At 32.0% G+C, this 24,960-nt stretch overlaps 1 protein-coding gene and 1 pseudogene across 2 annotated transcripts in view; both read left to right on the top strand.

The window, feature by feature from the left end:
• LOC126917799 (forkhead box protein O) overlaps positions 1-24,394 on the top strand; it is a 339,440-nt gene extending 315,046 nt beyond the window's left edge. For both annotated transcript variants that reach the window (XR_007711067.1, XR_007711064.1), the window contains one exon: positions 19,781-24,394. The gene's annotated coding sequence lies outside the window, so the exon portion shown is untranslated. The remainder of the gene's footprint in view (positions 1-19,780) is intronic.
• Positions 7,945-13,888, top strand: LOC126918060 (uncharacterized; annotated as a pseudogene).
• Positions 24,395-24,960: the final 566 nt, after the last annotated feature.

Genomic DNA, 24,960 nt, shown 5'->3' with positions numbered 1-24,960 from the left:
AATAAGGTCGATACAATCGGCGCAAAACGCAGCCTAGTCTCGCAGCGAGGCCGAATCCTGGAGGCGAGAGAGCCGGCCGTCGTCTGGTTGGGCCGCTTGGGGGTTGAAGTGAAACTGAACTCACGGGGTGTGCGGGACGTCGGCGCCGGAATGGCGCGCCGCGGCGCCACGTGGCCAACCCCTCCCATAGATATCGTCCTACCTATTCACCCAGCAGCAGTACGCGCACATGTACACTTACATATTTCTATCCTGCATCCACATATCTGAGCCAGAAAGACCGACTAACCCTCCACGTCTTTCTTTTCCCTCTTCCCTTTCCTTGATGGCGCGCACACACGTCCTTCTATCTTCAATTGTCGGGATATCGCACTCCTTTCTTCTTCGGTGTTGACTGTCCTTGCACTTGCGGATAGTGCGATATGTAAGTTCAGAGGATAGTCCCTGGGTAACAGTAACTTGAACAACCGATCCCGGTTTTTCGGCTCGCTTTCGCGTTACTCGTATGGCTGCAGGAATTAATCGATGTGTTTAAGAGGTACGTGGTGAAGGTATATATGGTTGAAACGATCGGGACAGTGGCGTTTGGTGACGATGGTTGTTTCTTATCCTCCCTCTCCCTCTCTCTCTCTCTCTCTCCCGCGAGCGAGCAAGCGCTTTCCTTTTAATCCACTTTGGGTGGTGAGCAGTTTATGTTCTTATCGCTTGGTAATTGCATTACTGGTCGAGGATATCTAGGTGGAAAATTCTCCTAGCTTGCTCCTGGTAATGTCCAAGGGAAGAAGTTTAGTCAATGGAGTACTTGTTTAATTCATTAAAGGTCAATGTTGCGTTAATGCAATATTTAATTTGGAATTTTTTGTAAACAATTTATCTTACTAAATTTTGTCTTTTAATATTGTGCTTCTAAAAAGAAATTTGTGACACTTGTTCAATATTTTTTTTCGTTACTATTTTTTTACCTAGCTACTATAGCCTTGTAAAGTTTGTATAAATTGAAGAGTGATTTATAGCATTGTGATAAACAATATTTTTTCAAGACATAAATCATCATTGTTTTGTATCTGTGGTTTATGGAGTGAGCTTTCGTAAAACGTTTATTATTCTACTAAAGTTTTTATACCCCGACGAAACAATATTTGATAATACATAATTTACGTTTTTTTACTTTAGTTCTTAAAACAACTTTTTGTACATATGGTTGTACATATGGTTGTTTTCTGGTATACCCAAATATAATGCCTGCATTTTCAAATTCGTATAATTATTGAAATAAATCAAAGCAAAAGATTCTTACCAGTTTAATGAAATTAAGAGTAAAAGAAGAAGTAAAAGAAAAGAAAAGTTTAGATAATTATGGATATCGCAGCCATAATTATCTGTAACGAAAGGATTAGAAACTATCTTTATGATATGGCAGATTACTTTAACTATTAAAATTTTCTATAAATGATGCCTAATGCATCCCTTCATCGCGTTATGCATCTCAATCACAATCAGAGTTATTTTCTCTCTAGAACCTCTAATCATTTGTATATTTCTAAGAATAGACGTATCTAGTGTTGCCAAATCATTCTTTCTATTACTGGGGTTTAATAGGTTCCTACCGAGGATATTAATGTTCAATATGTGTTTTCATTGTTAGTAATTAGTAATCTACAAATCTTTCAAGTCTGTTTCAAACATAATGCATAATATTTATGGAAGTAAAGTATTCCTTAAATATGTATCTAACTCCGACAAGAATAAAAAAAACAAAAATAATTAGACATGTATAAAATATGAAATTACAATGCTTTATTAGATTTTGATAGAAACATAGATGCAAAATAAAAGATAACGATAAAAATCTTGATTAATCTAAGCGTATATTTTTTCTCAAATATAAGATACGGAAGAATCAACATAAGAATATGGATTAAAGAAAATTTTTCTCATAGATAAGCACGGAGATGATTGTATAATGAGATGGTAGTAGCATTTCTTAGCAGCTGGAGGCGAATTTTTGCTCTGTAGAAGATAGCGTTTGGGGAAGCTAGTCCCAGCCTTCGAATTGTAGGACGAATTTTTTCACAAACATGTGATTTCAATAACTGTTGATCATTCAAATCATATTTTGTTGCAAATTTATTTTTCCTAATGTAATTTAATGAAATGGGTACGTCACAATATTATTATCGATGTAATAAGAAAAAATTTCTAATATGAAGATATGGATATAAACTTAATGATTCGTAGTAAATTTTAACTCATTTTTATAATATTATTATATTGATAGAAAGATATCATTTCAGCATTAAACGAATCATCGATGAAATTTTTATAGCAAGAAGAATAATGTGTATATAGACTTCAATATTATTAAACACTTATTAATAACATTAAAGCAGCAAAAGTTTTATTATCAAAGAACTTACTTATCGTTAGTTTACATATCGAATCATTAATATTATAGTTCAGAAGATATAATTTACATAATTTTCGCCGTACTATTTCCGCTATTTTCTGTTTCTCAGTTTTTTTTATAGTGAAAAAAATGTACAAGAAATAATGTATCCAAAAATATATTTCTATTAAGAAATTCTAAGTTCTCTAGAAAGTTTCTGCCGATTTTTTATATATTTTTTATATAGTGAAAAAAATTGTCCTTTCATGCGTCTTGGATATTTTTTTATTACAATCTTTTGATTTTCTTAAATATTGAAAAATTGTATTATCTGTAAACTAATGATAGAATGCATTTTCTATATTTAACGCTTCTCTTTTCTTGAAAAGAATTAAATGATATGTACGATGCTTATAAAAGAGATATTCCATCTGATATAACTATTCATAAATGATGCATAAAATAATTAATGATTTCTTAATGGTTTTAGTGATATCTTGACGATTATTCACATTCATCTTATTTTTCATAAGTTCTAATATTTATGAAAGAGTGTATACGTCTTCTTTATTTGTCTAAAAGTTTACATGGTCTGTGCGGGTTATTACATACACAATTACTTTTTACTTCGAAAGTACATATACAGATATCTATTTCTTGTCTTACTGAAGCTACAATTACATATCAGTATTTTTGATGAAATGAAAACGCACGAGACGTACACGTTCATGAGCAGATATAGATCAGCGCGTGGCCGAGTTGCAACCATCGAAGATCCGCGTCGCGACGACGCGCGTTCGCTCCGAAATTTCGAACATTTCCGCGGTTCGTTCAAGATTTATCACTTAAGAATGCATAACGATAAGTGTCAGCCATGATATTATAAAGCGTCGTTTCCACGGGCCGCATATTTTGCCGGAAAGCGGGGGCATCCGAAAATCGGGAACACCGCGTCCATGTTCGACAAAGAAAGAGAGAGAGAGAGAGATTATATGATCCGAACGACGGAAAAAGAGAATAAGAAAGAAAGAGAGAGACAGCAAGTGGTTCCCCGAGAGAACACGTGGGGCAAATAAATATGGTCGACGCGCACGTGCCAAAACGCGCGGGGCGTGGGTGGGATCGTAATTTCGAACGGCGACGATTTTTCAAAATCAAACGTAACCAAAAGGTCGTACTATAAATTTGCCGAGGCTTCTCTCTGCCCATAGGTACGTTGCGTAACGACACGTAACTCAATGTAATTCAATCGGCCTCGCATTTTTGCTCACGTTACCGCCATATATCAGTGGCCAGATCATACATCGACAGAATAGCTCTGATGCCCTTTCTCTCTCCCCCCTCTCCCACTATCTCTCTTTTTTTCGTTCATTTCAAAACAGGGATGAGGAGGGTATGTCAGTGACAGATAGAAACGACGTTCTCCGCTGGAAATTAAAAATATAAAAAACTGTGCGCTCTATGCGATGGTGCCACCGACAAACCTATTTTTTAAATTAAATTCTACCACTTTTCCAGTATTGGACATGGCCGCTGGTGCCAGCTTAATAACTCGATGCTGGAACCTCCAACGGAACACTGGACTACGCGCGATATTGTACGGAGACCATGTATGAAACTCGTTGCGTCGCGTCGTGGCCAAATACGCTATTGTATTTTACTTACGGAGATTAAATGTTGCTTATCGTGAAATCAATCGGCTTATCACTATCGGAGACATCATATTACATTTTGCGAACCGAAATTCCTAACATTACTCGGATGGTGTGGAGGTTGGAAGGTTTTCGAGCTTATATGTAATATATAATAATATATTATATTATTATATAAATTCAAGTAACTTCCAATATACATATATAGTATGTTATATTTTCAGATTGATTTCAAATTTTAACAATACAATCATGATATATCTCATCTTAATGCTAATGAAATTTCAGAATGTTTTATATAACACAGAATATATATAGAAAATTTCTACAATAAGGGCCCAAATAGTTTTGTGAACTACTGTATATAAATTTTGAAGACTCATTCGCTATAAGTTACAAACAGATTTACGTGACCATTTGTACCTGTATTCTCCATTCTATGTTTAATAAATATTTAATTTATCAAATATTTCAGTACTACAGTTTAAAATCATAATACACGTTTATGCTAAAAAAAGATGGCTTCTTTGAATGCGTATAAGGAATAAAATTTCTTCTGATGTTGCTAAATGAATTGATTTTGTTTGATGTATATAATTGTTCATAGGAAATTAAGACGGGAAAGGTAATGTATCAGATGAATTCATAAGCTTACAAATACTTTTGGTCATTATGAAACAACAAAAAAAAAACATATAGCTTTTGTTATTTTAATGGTAGATTTTTTAATTTCATCTGTGTAAGATGATTTTTATGAATCGCATGTTTTTAACAAACACACAAAAGTGCAATTATAGATTGATGTAATATTTCTTTTATTGTTATATCTCTAGTTCTACATTTTTATTGTCATCATTCAAAAGTCCTTTAACTTTGAAGAAATGTTTGAATTCTATGCCTTTTAATCATTCGCAAAATTACTCGTTTCTCATTTACATAATTTTATAGATATATTTTGCGAACGAGAATATTAGATGTTCAATCAAAAGTTCCATCAGAATTGAATGTTTCTTTTAACGCTGATTTTAAATAGTCTAATTACTGGCAATAACATAATTCAATAATACTTAGATTTGAAGGCATAGTAAATAACTCATATTAAATAATTTCTATAACTTCAATATTCTATCAAAGGAATAATACCACTTTTTATCGATGTAATTCTTTTTTTTCAGTTCTTAGAAAAATCGTGTTACTTATAGAACGACCTAGTACTAATTCAGTGACGTGAATACTAAATAAATGTTTAAGATACGGAACTAGAGTCAGAAACTTAAGAAATAGATAAGAAATACCTAATTGATATGGGTTAGTATGTTAACGAAGATCGAATGACATGTGATTAGCTTTCTCAATAGTGTACATTGCTTATTTTGATTCGTTTAATTTTTCTAACCACATATTAGTAATATTTGATATAACTTGATATAAGTAAGATTGTTTGTATTGTAAGCGAAAATAGGTTATTTATTCATTAGGGCATTCTCAGAAATTTAATAATATTGATTGTTTGTAGTATTAGTATGGGACTAAAAGTAAATACATATATATATATAAATATATAAATATATATAAATAATTAAAAACAGTTACAAAAAGAAGGAAGCAAATAACTAGTTATATAATTTGATATAATTAAAAATGAAACGATATGGTAATAGTTAGAAATATTCAAAAGGGATGAAAATGGTTTCAAAGTTTGATGTTTTTAATTAAAGTTAATTAGTTGTAGCATTTGAAATTTTGCTATGGCTTTATGAAAAAATAAATAATAAAACCAGCAAAATTAATTTTGTTATAATAAGAAATCGTAAAATAAAACAAACTAGAAATATAAAATTGTAATTTAAATTACACATTGTAAAATACAAGAGTAAGTTAAATATTTGAATCAACATACACAGTAAATATTTAAATTTCATTCTTAAAATTATGTATTTCTGAATTAACAGTAACGAAGATTATTTGCAATGTCCTGAATATTTATTTGTAATCTTAATTATTAGAAACTTTATAAAGCTTTCTTATTTCTTTGAAAAAGGAGTAATTTGTTAATAACTTACTGAACCACTGGTGCTATTATTACAAGTCTCTAATAATACGAATTTATTTGCAAATGATGTAAAAATCATTCCGAATTGGTGTTGAATTGATATAAATTAAAGAAAAATTATAAGGTTTATTACGATCTGGCATGGAAATCCGGACCATTAAAAAGCACTGTCACAAAATATGATAAGGCAACCCGAACTATATATACCTATAATTTGTTCATTGTAACTGCAAACTGTCAATTATAAAGCATGCCAGTTAAATGACAGTATTTAAGAAGATTAGTCGTAGAAAGCATCCGATAAATGTTCCAAAAAGAGGGTATCAATGACTAATTGCCACCTGGAAATTGCATTAGCAGCGGAGCCAAGGTATTAACGTAATAACGATACTTCCGTATCGTTTAACTACTAAATACAAAGACAGTTAATTGCTTTGAGATATTACAAGAAGGTTGTTGGATGGAATTGCCTTTCTTACTTAATCGAAAGAACGGATAAAAATATATTGTTCGAAGATGACCAATATTCTGCACGCGAATTACATCATAAAAGGAGTTAACAAGTTAGATATTATCGGAATGGCAGCTAGTTTATGATGGACGTATTTATCAAAATTTATTTGAAGTTACGATTGATTTTAAATTTATTTAAATCACGATTGACTTATTTTATGTTACATAGATATTTGTATTTTTTATTGTTTTAAAGTATCGTGTTTAATGATGATCTTAATGATTATTCGATTCTATTCTAATACTAATATTACAATACTATCCACTAAGCTAATAATGAGTCTTGGAAATTAATAACAGAATAACAGAAGCTTTATTTCCTAAATATCAAAATATTCAACAACGTGTTTTGTTACAAATATAAAATATTTCAAAAGAAGGATACGATCCTTATACTTAATAATGAAAAGGAAAGGATGGAAAAGTGTCTTGGGTTCAACGAAGGATCATTCAAATATTTATTATAGTTTCAATATCTCATAATCTTAGTAAACTTAAAACTTTTAAATTAATGATTTTAATGTATAAAAATATATCTTACTATCGTTTCAACACCGTATTTTACTAATACTGTTCATTGATACTAATAACAAACAAATATTTTTTTTGCACTACTTCCACTAATAAAAAATTTAAAAGACAATAAAGTTACTGTACATATATATGTACATTTAAATAAAGAAAATTTTCAGTTTCAAATAACTTCACTGTAGAAGTGTGTTAGGTTGATGATCGGTCGCATCAACAATTTTCAGAATGCAAAGAATTAAGCGTATGAAAAATTGCATCAAATTTAGAATCCTATTTTTAAGAGAAAGTATATTTATTAGAATCTTTATCTTTATGTAGAATCTTTCTTCACGCATAAAAATATATGAAGTTGAGTCCGGTAGGTTCATTCTATAACATACCATACTTTTTCATGACATTCTTTTTAAAAGTGCAACTAATACCAATTACATGAGGCATCCTAGACATTAAAATTACAATATTTTTATTTCCACTAAATTATTCAAATCGCTTTAAAAACAAGTAATACAGCTAAAAAGATATCTCAGTACCGAAACAATTACTCATCACCGATATAAAAATATTTCAAAAAGTGCTCTTTGACCAATTACAAAGTAACAATAATTTTTTTTGAATGATGTATCTTATGAGAAAATGCACCTTCAATATCAAAGGGATTCTACAGAGATATTACTGTGTATTGTAAATGATAAACGAAGGATAGTGTTAAATTTATTTCCGCGCTTCTTCTCTTTTTTCGTAGAACAGAACGATTAAACGGGAAGTATCGATTCCTTTTTCAAACGGACGCTTAATTGCTCGCAAATTTAATAGAGTCGAATACATTCGGTTATAAAATACACAATAAGCGGGTTTTCTCGGTGCGGTGTAGCAAAGGTTGGAAGCTAAAGGGTTCGCTAGAGGTCCTTCAATTATGTACATAGCTTTCCACGAGAACGCCAAGTATGCGCACCTGAACAAAGGCATGGAAAGTACATGAATTTAAGAGGAACCACGAAATAAAAAAGGAAGAAGATAAAAAGGGGAAAAAAGAAAAGAAGGTGAAATCAGAGTGCGGAATCCATTAGCAAGTCCAGGCAAGCACGTTTTACCATCGACGTCCGATCTTTCATTCCCCGAGCGAAGAGTGCCGCAAGCTTTTGTGTATGTATGTATGAATGACTAGCTGTGCGAAGTGCTAACAGAGTTACCACCCCCATTTTCTTCTTTTCTCTTTTGCTATCTAAATTCATCTGTATTGAATTTCTAAGCGTGAAATATATTTGTTCGTGCATCCTCTCGATACATTCTGTTGAATCTTGTGTAGGTTCGTCAACTTCGAACCTTCTGTTTCTAATCGAGATGAATAATTAGTTTGGAACGTCTGTAGTTATTCTTTTTATTCAGATTTATAGGCCTCTTTGATAGGTAGTCGAAAATACATATTCAGCAATTGTCAATTGTAAATGAAGCTATAATAAGAATAAAATATTTATAGTGTTAAAAAAGTAAGCATTGAAACAAGCAGAGTTGGCAGTAGTCTCTGGGAGGAGTAAATAATGCTTAATCAACATTGAACCATAAAAACAAAGATCAATTTTTTTAAAGTAAAATTCATATTGCATTTTTATGAGTAATTTAAATACATGTCATAGCAAATGCAACATATTAAATGAAAACTACTTAAGTAAATCAAATAAATCTAAGAGGTAATATTATACCATGAGCAATTAATAAATTAATTATCATGAACATTTTATAAACGATATCACATATACTTTATCTTTCTCATATTCAATTACAACAATTCCAAGCATAAATTATAACTCCACGTATATACATTTAATTGAAAGTAAAATAGAAAGGACAGACCGAATGTCTATGTTTTATTTTACGAGCATGTTTTATAAGCTTAAAATCACTGGGATAATCGGAACTCATGGTTTTTAGATCTTTTCTAGGAATAACTTCAAGAGTAATTCGTTCAGTTAGTAACATATTGATCACACAAATTGATCACAAAAATGTAAAAAAATTAATGCACTATTTTTACATATAGTTCATATAGGTGAAATTGCGTGAAAAATGAAATTTATAATGTCTTATTTTGAAAGTGGATCGTAAAAAATGAAAAAATTAGAAATAGAAGATTTAGGTAAATTGAAAATTGTAGGATTGGAAAGTTGTGTTTTGGAAAAACTAGGAATTAAACGATTGAATGATAGGAAAATTCAGAACGTAAAAATCGAATATTAATTGTAAATTTAAGTGAGAAAAGTTAGGATCTGAATTAAGGGAGAATTAGAAATTGAATGAGAAAATTGGAATTTAGGAAATTGATATACTAACAAAATATAAAATTGAGAGTAATACTATAATCCGAACGTTAATATCATCAGAAGTAGAAAAATCCACGAACCATTTAATAATGTTCATAAATTCATTAATCTTAAATCTTAGCAATTAATTCATTATCGATAAGACGCTCAATCTATATCCAACAATTGTCCCCGTCATTCTCATTGATAGTTAAAGGCCATGGTGCATAAGTATATTGTCGGCAAATGACTCAAATTCAACAAGCAGAAAGTGGTTCGACACAAAATCTCAACGAAGTCGTGACCCATTCCTTTCACTTTCTGCTCCTTGTTTCTATTTGTCCTTTGGTTTTCTCCGTCATTTCTCGTTCCTTCGCCCAAATACCCTGAATGACGCCACTCAAAGTCTGCGATGGGAATAAAACTGGCTTGCGCCTGGGGAAGGAACGCGAGCATAAAATTACGAAGTAGGACCAAGGGGATGTCAACTGCTTTGGAAGAGTTATACTAATGATAAATCCATGATATATGAAATTTATGTACATAGGTTGTTGCTAGTTCGTACGATTTCTGCACGTGCTCCGAGATTTGGAACTTGAGTGTGATAATACAAGAATAATTTTTAATTGAGTTTTCATTCATCGAATGCAAATTACGAGACATATCTGTATTTAGCGAAATGAACGTTGTGAGATAGTAAAGGGACTGTATTGTTACTGTCTTTGTTATTCTTTAGCATTGTTGTAATTGCATAGTGCAGTATAATTAGTATATTATTGAAATAGGAAAATTCTTTATGACATTGTGTGAAGTTTTATAAAAAGAATCGAATGAGATTTATTGAATAATATTGTTACCGGGAATAATAATTTTAATAGGTTAATTTAACGCGATTGTATACTGTATGGTTTCAAATTGTTTTGAGCGTTTAAAAATTAATTTTGTGCTTGTTTTTGAATGAATAATTTATAATATATACCATTTAATAAAATGTGTTTTATCATTCAACAAATGAAAACTGGTCTTGCTCTTTGATGAATCAAGTATGTAAAATAGAGTTTCTTAAAAATATTAAACATTTGAACATTTAATATTTAAAATAGAAAAGAAAGTTATGTGTAGAAAACATAATAAAAGCACGAATTTAAGCAACCTATAACAGAATTTAAGAATATGTAAGTAATAAACAAAGTTGAAAATAAATTTAGCAAGTTATATTATACTATATGTAATACTTTACATGCAACAAAAAGAAGCCAATATAACTATAGTTATTACATAACATAAATTACACACATTTAAGATTTTTTTATCATAAAAAAGCATTTAATAGATCGAAGCTTGCTGAACAAAGTAATACGCGAATGAAATAGTTCTCGACCGTTTTATGATACTAAAATTACGCAAATGTAATTTACTACACAAAAATTGATTAACTAGTGCTTTTTATGTAATTTTTCGTATATAAAAATTATTTTTTATTATTTATTAATAATAGAAACATATTTTTCGGGTAGTTTTGTAAAAAAGAAATAATATATTAAAATTGAAAACCAATTTACTATATACAAATACATTTATCTTTTAAGACTTATTGACTAATAAATCGTCTAATTAATGACTTAGAAAAGTACAATATTGTATGTATGCAACATTGAATATGAAGAAGTAAAATATATCAATTCAATTTTTTGAATTTAAACTCAAACAAATACTGCAATCAGCTTTCCTCAGGGAATGAGTCATGTTAAATACAATATAAGCCATTCAACTAGACACGTCAATATCGACAATAAAAATCCGTTTACAACGCGCATACAATTTATTCCGTGAAAGAACGACAAGAGAGGAATAACCAAAAGGCATCCGCGATTCAAACGAGCAATTTGCGCGAGCTTCCCATTAGACTCCCCGAAACAGCTGTTTAATAACGCATTATGCGGCATGCATGAGAGTTAACAGCAGAAACAGGAGTAATCGTTTGTAATGCTTCTCACCACGCAATCCAGTCCTTTACCTTTCACCTGCTGCGCAAGTTTCAAGACCACTCGGCGCGTATCTCGTCGTTTTCATCGTGTTGTGCCTCTTCATGAAAACTCACACGCTCTCGTTAGCCCAGTCACGAGAACGACCTACTATACCTGCACCTACAATAGGATACTCGTATAACGAGATAAAAAAATTCCTACTGCCCTTGTGTGGCACTATTTGAGAAATAACAGTAGGGATGAAATGCTTTTTAAGGAAATGAAGATTGCAGAGGAAAAAGACGATGAATTTATGTATGAAAAATTATGTCACTTAAGTGGTGACCATTCTAGTGAATGCAACTTTGTATTCGCTCCCGGAGGTTCGCTGCTACTTCCCCAACAGTTCTTCGTTTATCATCCCTAGTTGCTAGCGAATGGCGTTCTTCAGTTCTTCTAATGTTTGTGGCTTTTCTTCGTATACGCGTGACTTGAGGTAATCTCACAGGAAAAAGTTACACACTGAAAAATCAGGTGGCCGAGAAGACCAAGGAACCTGATTATGAGCGGTGGCCCCATCTTGTGAAACTACATATATTGTCTGTTAATCCTTCCCCTCCATAGTTCTGGTTTCAAGAAATTGTTGAGCATATTGATGTATCGAGCTGAGTTTACAGTCGCGGTGATTCCATTTTCCTCAAAAAGTACGGGCCAATGATATCAAATTTACCAATAGCACAGCTGACCGCCACTTTCAGGTTGTGCAACGGTGTTTCACAAGGATTTTGTGGACCCCAGTATCGGAAGTTCTGTTTCTTTACTGAATGTCCTCATGTTCTTCAATAATTTCGAGCATTAGCTCGGCGGAGACTGAACATTGTCAAAATCTCTTTCGTTTAACTTCTAAACGACCATCGTTTTGTAAGTATGGAATCCCATATCTTTGTGTAGGATTCGCCTTACTGTGCTTTCGCTCATTCCTAATTCAGCAGCATGTCGTCGAGCAGAACAAGTTGAACTCCTTATGATGGCTCCTCTCACTCTTCCCACGTTCTCCAGAGTTCTTGCAATTTGCGACAAATCCAGGTGGTTTCTTTTTCATTACTGTTCCTCTTGTTCGAAAAGATGTTACCCACCTTGAGATGGTATTGTGACTTGAAATGTTCCCATGAAACGCCGACGAAAGAGTTTCAATAACCGACTTATCGCTTTTTACAAAACTACCGTATACAAATATTCGATGCTCTAATGTCCACAGCGACATGATAACAAATGAAATTGCGTTATAGGATTTTTGTAGGGTCTTCTTGTACTTCTTCGTGTCTATTCGAATAAAACGAAAGAAAGAAAGAAAAAAAAAAGAAACGAATACCAAAACGTTCGATGGAGAGACACCGTGAAAATGAAATCGTAAAGAATGGCGAAGATAAAAAGTGATGGAAAAGCAAAATTTCAAAAAGAAAAGAAGGAAGGTAAACGAAAGGAGGAAAAATCGTAAGTTAGGTTCCAACAACTGAAACACACACATGACGAGTTCTTCATTGGTAGCCTGCCAAAGCGGCGTGGCGATTGGTCGTGGTTCGAAAGCAAAGTGGATCAGCCGGCCGTATAAAACTCGTCCTGTTGGAAAAATCCTGAAACGCGGGTTTGGTACTGTGTCGCTTGACCGGTAAATATTGCCCGGTACGTCCGTGGACACTTTTTCTTCGCTGTCTCGCCACGTTCCCGTGCTCATAAACAACATAATGACGCGCCAACGCGAAACCCAATTCCTGGATTCGACGATCCGCGGAGGTGGCCAGAGAGCCTGCTTGCGTGTACGTACAACTGTTCGATGCACACATAGGAACGGAGCCGGCGACTAAAAGCTGAAAGAGCAGAGAGCTGGAGAGAACGGTAAAAGCCACCGCGACAACGGCCTCCGGGCTGCATGTAAATCACGGCTAGGACGTCGACGACGACGACGACAGCAACGCGAGCGGGGTCTCGTCTCCCTTTCCTGGCTTCTGCTTGCTGCTGCTACTGCTGCTCGTTCTTCCCATCCTGCTTCCATCGTCAGTCCATCAGCTTCTCGCTAAACGAAGCTGCTCGTCGATCGTACACGCTGCATCTATTTCGACAACTTTTCCATCGTCCTTTTGTCGTCGGCTGTAATATGCAATAGGCGAGCGAATCGGATGATCCATTAGATTTGGTAAGGAATAGGTAGAAGTAGACGTCTTTGACAGAGGGTCACATTGCAAAATGCTATAAGAGCTTTTGAAAAAATGAACATATTTTAAGATCATGTGGGTTGTTTGAGGGATTTTAATTTTCTTTTAAGTACTAGAGGAGAATCGTACAGTACCGATCGCTGTAAATTTTTCTGTTATGTCTTGGACTAGTTGGTAAATATCAAAATTTTAAAAATGAGTTTGTAGAACAAATGCAACTTAATTTTGTGACATTAAATAATAAAGATTGACATTTTAATTTTAAATAGTAAATTTTTCGACCTAAATGATTATTAATGTTAAAAAAGAAACATTTACAGCTTAGGATATACATCTTTATTCAAATTTTATTTTTATATATATCACAAGTAAATTAATTAATATTTTCTTGATCTATACATTAGAATGTGTGCGTAGCCATCACATTTATCGTTTTTGAAACATTGAAAGCCTCAACGGTTTGTTTCTGGATCATTTTATTTTCGAGAAATAGCTTCAAAGCCGCATTCATGCCTTCATCTGTCCATTTTCCTCCTTTCTGGTTTGGAATTTCGGAGATTTTTCTGTGGGAAAAGGTAGAAGATTAAATGAACATCTTTTAATTTAATTTCAGTTACCAAAAGGTTGAATTTACAGATAAAAAATATTTAGTCTACAGTTGGTAACAGTTGGATGGTCGATACTGAACGACAAACATCTGAAAACATTTTTAGATCATAATGTATATAATATACAAGGAAAATTGCAAACTGGAATTGATAATTACACTTAATAGACTAGATACAGTATACATAATGGGAAAGAACATCTTTTACTTACCTGAGAAACAAAATATCAGCTCTAGAAAATAACTTTTAAATAACTCGAAATATCAACCTATACATTTAACGTGTCAGAGCAGCGAAAACAATAGAATAAACAATATGACTTCGAAATATGTTACACAGAATCGTCATATTCATTTGTTTATTCAAATAGAGGTGCTAATATCTAGTGAAAAAAGTCAGAAGTAATTTTGATCGGTACTGTATGCCAGTCAGTCCTGCACGATTCTCTCGTATATGCATTGTTTGTTTGATTAGATATACATATATACGTGCGGTGAATAGTTAATGTGTTTGTATTTTATGCACTAGTTGTTAAACAATTTTGGAGAATTTTTGCCTTATTCGTATAATCGAGACCATAATTTAAAAAATTTTTGTTGATAATTGTGTTTATCTAGAAAGTAATTTGTATAAATGCAGTTCAACGTAAAAGTATTTTATATAAAAAGACCATGTTCATTGGGTTATTAAAAATTATAAATTCATTTATACAAGTATTTAAACAGTTTCTCTTTTTCCTGCAATATGTACTTGCATTTTAAAGTATTTCCTATTTTTAGCGAAACTTTAATATTCGATATAAATTACGAAGTCTAAATGATATATATAGTAAAATTTTTAACGCATTACCATGTTATACATCAGCTACTTTCCTTGTCACATAAGATGTGAATTCTACAATTATTTAAATTTATTTAAATTTTGAAAAAGATATGATAAATGCCCAAAGAGTTTTATGCTATAGTATATTTTCACAAAGATATATTTTACGGAGCTTTATTAATTAACTACATGTTATTTTTCTATTTATCTTACTAACAAGTTATTGGATCTAATCTATGAAATCAATTTCTACATGTTTATTTAAATCAAGCTTTTATTTTTATTCGTATTAGAACAATTTTCTACCATTTCGATAATATATAGCTTCCACTTCTCCTTGTGAATCAATTTGCGACACCATTTTTCGTGTCAGCATTACTTTGTGATTAAAAAAGATCGATATATTCAGAAGAGAAAGATTTTGCTCTTAGCAATATGGATTTCAACAAGAATGTCAGTTTCTAATGTCAAGAATGAGCAAGTTCAGAATATGAATTTTGTTGGAGCATACATTCATCTGTAGCTTATTATTAACGATGGAACAAAACTTTTTCTTAAACTTTGAATTAATATCGACACTTACCTCATAGTCATAGAAGTAAAATATTTTGCAATTCTTCCCCTCCACTTTTCTTTCTACTTTTCTCAAACTGCATTTTTTGCAATTTTGAACAAATTTGAAAGTAACAACGAAGATATCGCTTAATACAACAACATACAGAAGTGTGAACAATTTTTCGGAATTTCTTTTTACGTGACAACAAGCAAAGAATCGAATAATTCGATGAATAAAATAATTGAGATATAATAGACAGCTTTTTCATGATTCATTCTTTTAATTAGCAGAAACTAAATATGTCTTGTTATAAGGAGTGCTCAATTTCTCAAGAATTTCAAGAAAGCATTTATTAAAGCAAAAACCTCAACAAAATATGGAAAAGTTTCAGGAGCGACTAAACTCTATGTTGATAGCAATCTGAATTTTCTCTGACTTGTGATGCAGGATAGCTTCCTATACATTATTTATAGTAAAAAAATCATTATATATATATGTTGTTAAGAAAATAGAAAATATGTATAAAATTCTAAAGGAAAGGAAAAATACATATGTTAATTATTGGTTCTTCAGTTAATTTTCATAGAAGAAAAGGCAAATTATACATTGTATTGTAAAAATATTTGAAAAGATCTAGTTCATATTGGATGTTTCCTTGAATATGAGAGGTAGGTATAACTGGGACGAATTTAGCGCACCGAAACATGAAAAAGAGTTCATATAAATATATGGCCGATATAGCCTATTATCATTGTTAATACAAAAAAATGTCGAACAAGGAAAAACGAGGAAAAACATTATTTGATTTCGAGGAGCATATATGTTACCAATCATGAAATTATTCTCAAGGTCATATTTTTCGAGACTTCAAAGTCATCGATGTCTTAATTGAGGTAAATGGTAATACTAATTCAGTGACATTCACGTGACCATAAATGCGAAAAATTTAGAAATGTTTGATAATAGCTGCAAATAATAAAATAACTGTAATAGAGAGATCAGTAAAGAAAAATTTACTTCAACAAAGTTCAAAATGATGTTCAATAGAAGAAAAGTTTCCTCAACGTTAGATCCGCCTTTATACAACTCTTCGATAGCCTGCGTGTTCGTTAGATCTTACGCACCTACACTTCTCTCCGTGGAATGTAATTGACGAAACAGTTTATCATGATATTAACAGTATATCATGATATATAACTTTAGAAGTGCGTGTGCTAATATTCGTCAGCAATTTATAGGAATGGACAAAGATCGTATGTTAATCATTCACAGAAATATATTGAATTAGATGGTCATCATTTTGTACACTTGTTGAAATGAGTTTTTTTTCATTAATTTCTCTATCGTAATCATGGCATTATTCGCTGATATCTATTAGCTATTGTCGAGCATCTCTGAATTTTTCGTGCTCATATGAATCCCATGATATTATAGGTTTTTGGATTGGTCTTAATCTCAGCCATGATAATAAAAATATATAGCCCCATTTAGAAAGACATTAATGACTTTGTAATTTGGAAAAATGTGATATTGAGAAAAATTTTATGATTACTATCATATTTGCCCTTTCAAATCAAATAATGCCTTCGTCTAACATTTTTTCTTATCATTAATAAGAAGTGAAATATGTAAGGTGCTCGAGTTAGGTGATGCACCCTGTATATTTTGCTGTTTATCTTACTTTGTACTCCCTAACCAATACCCTTGTACTGGTTGAAGTAAACGACCAAGAAGTTTTCCATGAGATAAGCTTGTTACCGTTTACAGTTGTAAATCGAGTTTATTTTAAAATGAAGTACCTATTTTTAACGTATTTATCATCATTGCAGCATTTATTTTTCCAAAATCGTTCGAGTTTAGATATCTTTGATAATTTCGCGCCAAAAGTTGACAAACTATGTATATTTATTCAAGTGGTACTCTTAATCGATTTGAAGTTGTCTAATTATAGATCTACTTCAAATACGAGTATTTCGGCGATTTAAGAGAGGTAAAAATTAATTTACAGACGAATAACTTTTTAACGTTTATCTTTAGCTAGACTCTCGATATCAAATGAAAGAAATAAGAGAAATAGGAAAATTATTACGCTAGAAATAAGAAATCCATTATTCTCATATAATAAAACAAGAATTTTAAAAATATACACTTCAAGAGCGAATGATAAGAATTATGAATTTTTACTTTTATATAAAATTACCGTTAATATAAATTAATGTGATTTTTATCAATAATCATGATCATACTACAATTATTTATACAAATTCATGATTCTTCGAATATAAATATAGGGTTGCAGTTCAAATAAGATAATGTTTTATTTTCTAAATGTAATAATATGTCCTTTACTTTTAATATTTTATATACTTTTGCATTTGCGTACATGCGTGTACATTTTTACACATAAAACATTGTTCGGGATTTGGAGTAGCCGTCCGTTTATGACTCGGACAGCACCTCTCTCTTTTTTGGGAAATTCTGAATTGCTTGCCTTCCCGAACGATAAAACGAGCAAGGTTTAGGAAAAGCTCTGGCAATACAAAGGATATGCATCCCCGAGAGTACAGGTGAACCTGTGAAAAGCCAGGGACGGAAAGGACGATTTACGATGGAGACTTAGCAGTCGAGGGGAGTATCAACAACATATTGGGATAGTCATCATCAAAGCGTCGTACCGTGCGGAAGAAAAATTACATCTTCTTCAGTCTCAACAAGATCTTACAACGGTCGTGATCAAAACATCCAACTCTCCTTGTATACAACAAGTGCAAATAAAGTGCCAAACTACCCTAGCAATCGATATATTAAACCTCCTCCATCTTGAGCGTTACTTCATTCAAGGTTCGCGATATCAACCGATCGGTTGCACCTGAGCAGTCGCTATTCAGTTGATAATTCGCAACAAATATGTTAGAAACATATTGCTTTCACACATATAAGGTTAGATTAGATACGAAAGAAACTGTCACGTACAAACGTCAAAATATTTACAGATAATTATAAACAGAAAGTACCCACTGTTATTAAAGATTATTTAACTAAATCACATTTTACCAATCCAAAATTCCCTTAGTATTTGTGAGACTATCTCAATTAATTTAGTTACATTGACTGATTCTAAAATAAATAACTGTATTATTGTAATAATTGTTGTTATTAATGATACCAAAGTGAGTCATAACATTTTTTTTCTGCTTTGGCTCAATATTTATCTATCCTATATTTCACATAATAAATTATTATCTTTGAAATCATTATTACAATATGACTTCATTTAATTGAAACTATTGCGGAACAAACAATTCATATAATAGTTATTGATTCTCTGCACTATTTTCATTTATATAATAGGAACTCACGTTCAGATAAATGGATGCAGTCGGCAGGAGTTCATTTAATCAGATATTAACTAAAATTCCGTTTCAGTAAGTTGAGTTCTATAATAACTATTATATCGAATTCTCTAATCTTGTAGTCCATATTTATAATGTTATATAATAATTACTGTAGAACCTCTATTATTTGAATACCCTTATCTGAACGCCTTATTATCTGTATATCATATTTACTATGACAATACTGTAATGTATATTATAGATACATATTTATATTTATTTCCCCCTCTATAATTGAAAACCTATTTATAATATGATTAAGTATAATTAGTACAATCATATGCAGAAATTACACAAATGAAGTCATTCTAGATATTATTTCACAGAATACCAGATCTCGTTTAATACGATTACTATAATAGACGATAAAAACTATAAAGTTCACATATTCATCAAACAAAATTATTTGAACATAGACACATTGGTCAGATAAAATTATTTTAAATAATAATTGTAAATCAAATATTTTACCTGCACTGAATATTGAGGATTATTAATGTAATGAATAATTGATTGCTTAAATACTTTTGTAACTTCTATAAAATGCAAGTACAATAAATATCCTACGTTATGTATATTTTCAAATATATTTCAAATTTTATCAATATAATCATAATAGCCTTATATACTTCAATAACTATGAAGTTTCAAAATATTTTGTATAATACGCGTAGTATATTCATAAAATAATTCTATAAATGTTTAATTACTTTAGTCAACCACTATACATAAGAATGTACATAATAAAAAAGAAAAACTAACGCATCATCACCTTCTTTTGTTACAGAAATCCCATGTGTCGAGGACGAGCTGGAGGATCGACGAGTACTTGTGATAAGATGTAGAAATAATTATACCGGACCACAACCAAGATATGTACCATACCATCAAACGTACTTCAAAGATGCCGATTTACGCCTGTGCAACTGTGGTGCGAAAAGAACGCCGTAAATGCGATCAACATCGGGGAGCAGGCAATGTCGTTTCGTTGCCACTATTTCATGCAACGATTAGGTGAAAATGAAATATAGCAAAAATTCGAGACTCCAAACATCAAGTAGCATGAGATTTTGCCGATTCGCAATCCTAGATCCCAGATATTTTTTCGCTCTAGCATTTGGATAGCGATGAATCGCAAAATATGCGATTGTAAAATACTTTTAATCGTTCTTATGATCCTCTCATTAGAAAAATACGTAAGATTTTCCTGTTTTCTGTTACATTTTCCATGCGATAGTTAGAGTTTAATGTTTTATGACGATGAGAAACGTAATCATGATGTCATCCAAGGATGCAGCATAGGTGGAAAACGATTGTATTACATTTCAGTGAGGAAAATGTAACCGGAAGTTAAGTCGATGGAATTCTTCTTATGCTTGAAGATTGAATCAGCATAGAATTTACGGTTTGAGCCTTTAAATTCTATATTTGCGAGCACACTCTAATTTACTCAAAAATTGATCATTGATTGAGACAAACTAAATCTAAAGAAACATTTCGCAATTAAGACTATTGCTAGCTGACAATTTCTAGAATTTAATCAATGCATCTAAAGTCATTATTTTCTTTTTAACTTCTTTTGAAAACAGAATTGCTTCACTTGCTCAAAATCTCTTCGCCTCACAATGTTTTTGTATAATGTGAATGTTTCTGTATAATGTGACCTCGAAATTTGTTATTCAGGATAAATTTATATCAAATGAAATATTCCTGCACGAATTCCACGACACATATGTATATGTATCTTCTAAGGAAGAGAGAGAAAGATCATTTATATTCTGGAAGTCTATCTTTTTATTTCAAAAAGTATGCATCAAAATGAAGAGGTTGGCCTATGATAAATTCTTTCGCGCGAATCGGCACGATTTCCGGAATTTTTCACCATTCGAGCTATCGGTGAACAAGCAACATCCCGTCGACTTCTCTCGATCGCTGGAGTATTCCGATCAGCTTCTCCAGATTCTTCTTGTTTCCTTCCTCGTGACTTCCGCGCGAGTGCGTGTGCACGACCAGGAGAACCTGCGCCTGCAACCTGCAACTCATGTCACGTGGCACGAAGATCGTCGCGTGCTCCTCCGTTCGACGCTACACACGCATGCTGCGAACTAGCGGCAACTCACAAAGGCGTTCGACTTCCGTCTCGGATCTCTCGATAGCCCGTAATACGCATAGACATTACACATAATCGCCCTACGGCAGACAAATCGGCGCTATGGACAAATCCACGAGATTTCGTTTCTTCTCTTTTGTGTTCGTGTATATGTATAGTTCGTATATATATAATATATACGCGCCGTTGGATCGTGATTCCCGTTCGCCAGTTTATTTTTGCGAATCCGCGACGAACGGTAGAATCCGCGAGCGGCGAATAATATACCACGTTGGGCCAGTTCAGCAGAATAAACGAAAAATTCACTTGCACATTTTCCACTTTTTTGCGGTTTTTCTTTCATTTCTTGTTAATTTGTCTCATCACGAAGACACGCAAAATCACTCATAATTCGTTTGCGCGGCTCCGAATAAGTAAGAACCGAAAGGAAAAAAGGGAAAAATGACGGACAACTAAGATAATAAAATGAGCGACGAATGGACAAGACGTCTTTGCCGACGTTTCGCCGTACGTACACGATCTCTTTCCCTATCGAAGTAACCTCATGTGCACGAAGGCGCATATTATACATATATAAATAAATATAGATATAAGTATATTATATATAAATAAGTAAATATAAATATACAATGATACATGAATATGAGAAAACGAAGGACACACAATATTATTGTATATGTAACTAAAATATTTAAGAGAAACTGTGCGCGGATATCGCTACGAATTCTATGTTGCGATATATATGTATGATATTTATATATATAACAGTAATTATATATATAATGTTATATATATATAGAACACATCATACATGTATATGATATTATACAAGAATAAAAATATATTGAACATATTCTATAGAATATTGTACGTTTGCTAATGTTATGTATAGTATACAAAAGGAAAAATATATATAATTATGTGTATAATTATATATATATATATATAATCTTTATCTATATATATATAGGTAAAGAGATAAGTACATAGGTTATGTATAAGATATAGGTACAATTAACGTTAAGTAAAATGCTACAAGTAGATATGTCTAAAAGAAGGATAAAGTTTTTAGTCAGATGGTTAGGAATCGAAGTTGACACGACGACGAAAGCTTATTCTGCGTGGCTTCTTTTAAATTTGTCGCGTCATCTTACAATAGAGGAACAGAATGGATAACACGTTGGTGCTTTTCGATAGGTGAACGTTTCCTTTCCGTTTCTTTCATCTTTTCTATTTCTTTTTTGTTATGTGTTTCTTTGTCCGCAAAACAAATCGTTAAATCGATATGCTATTTAGATAAACGGGACTGACAGTATCATACACCGGCGCTGTTTTTCACAGACGAGCATTTTATGCTTTTAGTAAAATATTAAACAAATTTTCCTAGAAATCAGTGTAAAAGATACGAAGTTGTACGAGTACTTCGAAAATCGAGCATATTTGATCGAATAACCTTAATCGTATAATTCGTAAGAGAATTCCTATCGATCGTATCAACGTTACTTGGTTAAGATACATTTCCATCACTGTCATCCGAAATGTATGCATTTTTTGACAGTATCAGCCCGACGAATTAGAGGGTCCTGTACGATGTTCCTCGAGGATTGCGATAATCTTGTAGGCTGGTTAAAAAGAAGTGCGTGAGTCGAGATCAGTGTCTTTTACTATTGAAGAGCTTAGGTGAATTTAGTAGACTTTAATCGTCCGACGATCAAACGATACAAGAACAGATCTTTGAAACGTCGAAGATCGCTATTAAATAGCTTTCAAAGTCTGTAAAGTACATGGTGGCTACATGTTAAGGGTATCTCGAGTACTGTAGTGAAGAAGAAAGTCAATTTTATCAACAAATATGATTAAGTCTAGGGTAACCTTTGCGTGTATGTATAAAACCAATAGCAGACCCCGTTCGACTGAAAAACACGTTTGCTATGGGGCTGGGTGACAAACGAGGTAAACCACTAACGACGACTGATCAATAATTTTTGCTACTTTGAGTTTATGCTCGTAAGCATGCTTATATCATTTTAAGTTCAGATTTATTCATTATTAAGCGATTGGATTGGATGTTATAGATAAAAAGAATAAAATCCGTGTTCGTCTATTAATTATTTTTTATTTTTATTCAGAATTCTATTAAACAATTTTAAGCAATCAGGTAGTTCAAAAATGTTTTATTCTTTAGATGATTATGAGTTGATCATAATATAGTAAACAATCGTCGTACACGAAATATTTATTATTTTTCAATAATTAGAAAATTTGATGTTCTTTAAGTTAGTAACTAAAATTAAATTATTTGTAACCATATATCTGGAATATAATGAATAAAAATTATAATATTAAATAGTTTGTTTCATACAAATAATTTTTGTTATGTTGTAGCAAAAAAATAAAAATTGATTTTAAACCATACATTAGCAACATGAACATCAACCGATAAAAGTGTCTTCAGTTTATTTGAATTAATTATGATTGCATCATTAGTACAAAAACCAGTCGATAAACTTTTTATTTTGTTGTACATACTGTTATAGAATGGATATTATATAACAATTTTACACTTTGAATATTGCAGGTTATTGAAGTCGAATGACTTTTCTTTCTTGTATTACCAATAACGTCTCACTTTTTTTCGATTTAAATACAAAACCTTACCGTGAATCCTATTGATCGATATTGTTAGAAATTCAAATCTGAGATTATTTTCTATAAGATCTGTTTATGCAGACAAAAATATAAAAATCTAAAGAAACGGTCAACGAACGTGAATTTCGTGATTGAAATTAAGCTATTTAATTATTACTTAAATTACGTGATTAACATCAATAGGCGACGTGTCCAAGGATTCTTCATTCGATTATATATTATGTGTAATATATAATATATATAGAAACTGTCATTTACTAAGTGCAATACGTATGTACAAAATGGAAGAGTCAGTCGACGTTTCGGTATTACTATACTCGAGAGTCACCGATGGCAACGGTTTCCTTCTTCTGAGGGAGAACAGCGAAAAACGAGCTTCACCTACTGGCGTAAATATGTACGAAGCTAATCGTAAGTGTTCATAAAGTAATTACGGGATGAAGCTAATCTTATCGAGAAAACGATACATGTGACTGAGAAACAGTTACTGTTTAATGGGAGGAACGCACGTTTCGGTTACAGTGGCGTATACAATGAGCCTCCAACGTGAAAGAAATGGAGAACATCAGTGAAAATAGTTTGACATTGGGATCCAGAATGTTCGTAAAGTTGTAATAAAGTTCATTATAACCTACCGCCAAATACCCCTAAATTATTTTTCTCATCTCGTCTAATAATCACCTTACAAACAGTAAACTTGGTTTTATATTTTGAAATTGGAAATTAACACTTACAGACTAATAATTTCCAAGTATATTTTAGATTTTTTAAAGTTATAAAAAAAAGTTGTATTTTTCAAGTAAACATAAAATTTCGTTACGATTGTATTGCAGATGTTTTTTAAGAATTTTACCAAGAATATATTTCTAGGATTTTGAAATGTCCAATTTCAGGCGAATTTCTACTGTACTTTATATCAAAACTGAAGTTTTGATGTTCTGAAATTACAAACAACCGATTTCTATTGAATTTAAATTTTTTGATTAACATTTTTAAATATCAAGTCTCGTTATTGATCATTTTAAGTACGCAACCGCATTATTGTAAAATAAAATGATGCTTCTGTATTAAGTTCATACACATTAGGAATGTCTACAGGTAGGATATCGTACTGCATAATAGCATTAAAAAATTGCTACAGCATTAAAGAAGAATGTCACGACCGATTTAAAAATAAAATTAATTATAGAAAATATTTCTACACTAGT

This window comes from Bombus affinis, chromosome 1 (genome assembly GCF_024516045.1).
Source record: "Bombus affinis isolate iyBomAffi1 chromosome 1, iyBomAffi1.2, whole genome shotgun sequence".
In the NCBI taxonomy this organism is placed as follows: domain Eukaryota; kingdom Metazoa; phylum Arthropoda; class Insecta; order Hymenoptera; family Apidae; genus Bombus; species Bombus affinis.
Note: the sequence above shows the minus strand (reverse complement) of the source record. Positions and strands in the feature narration are given on the sequence as shown.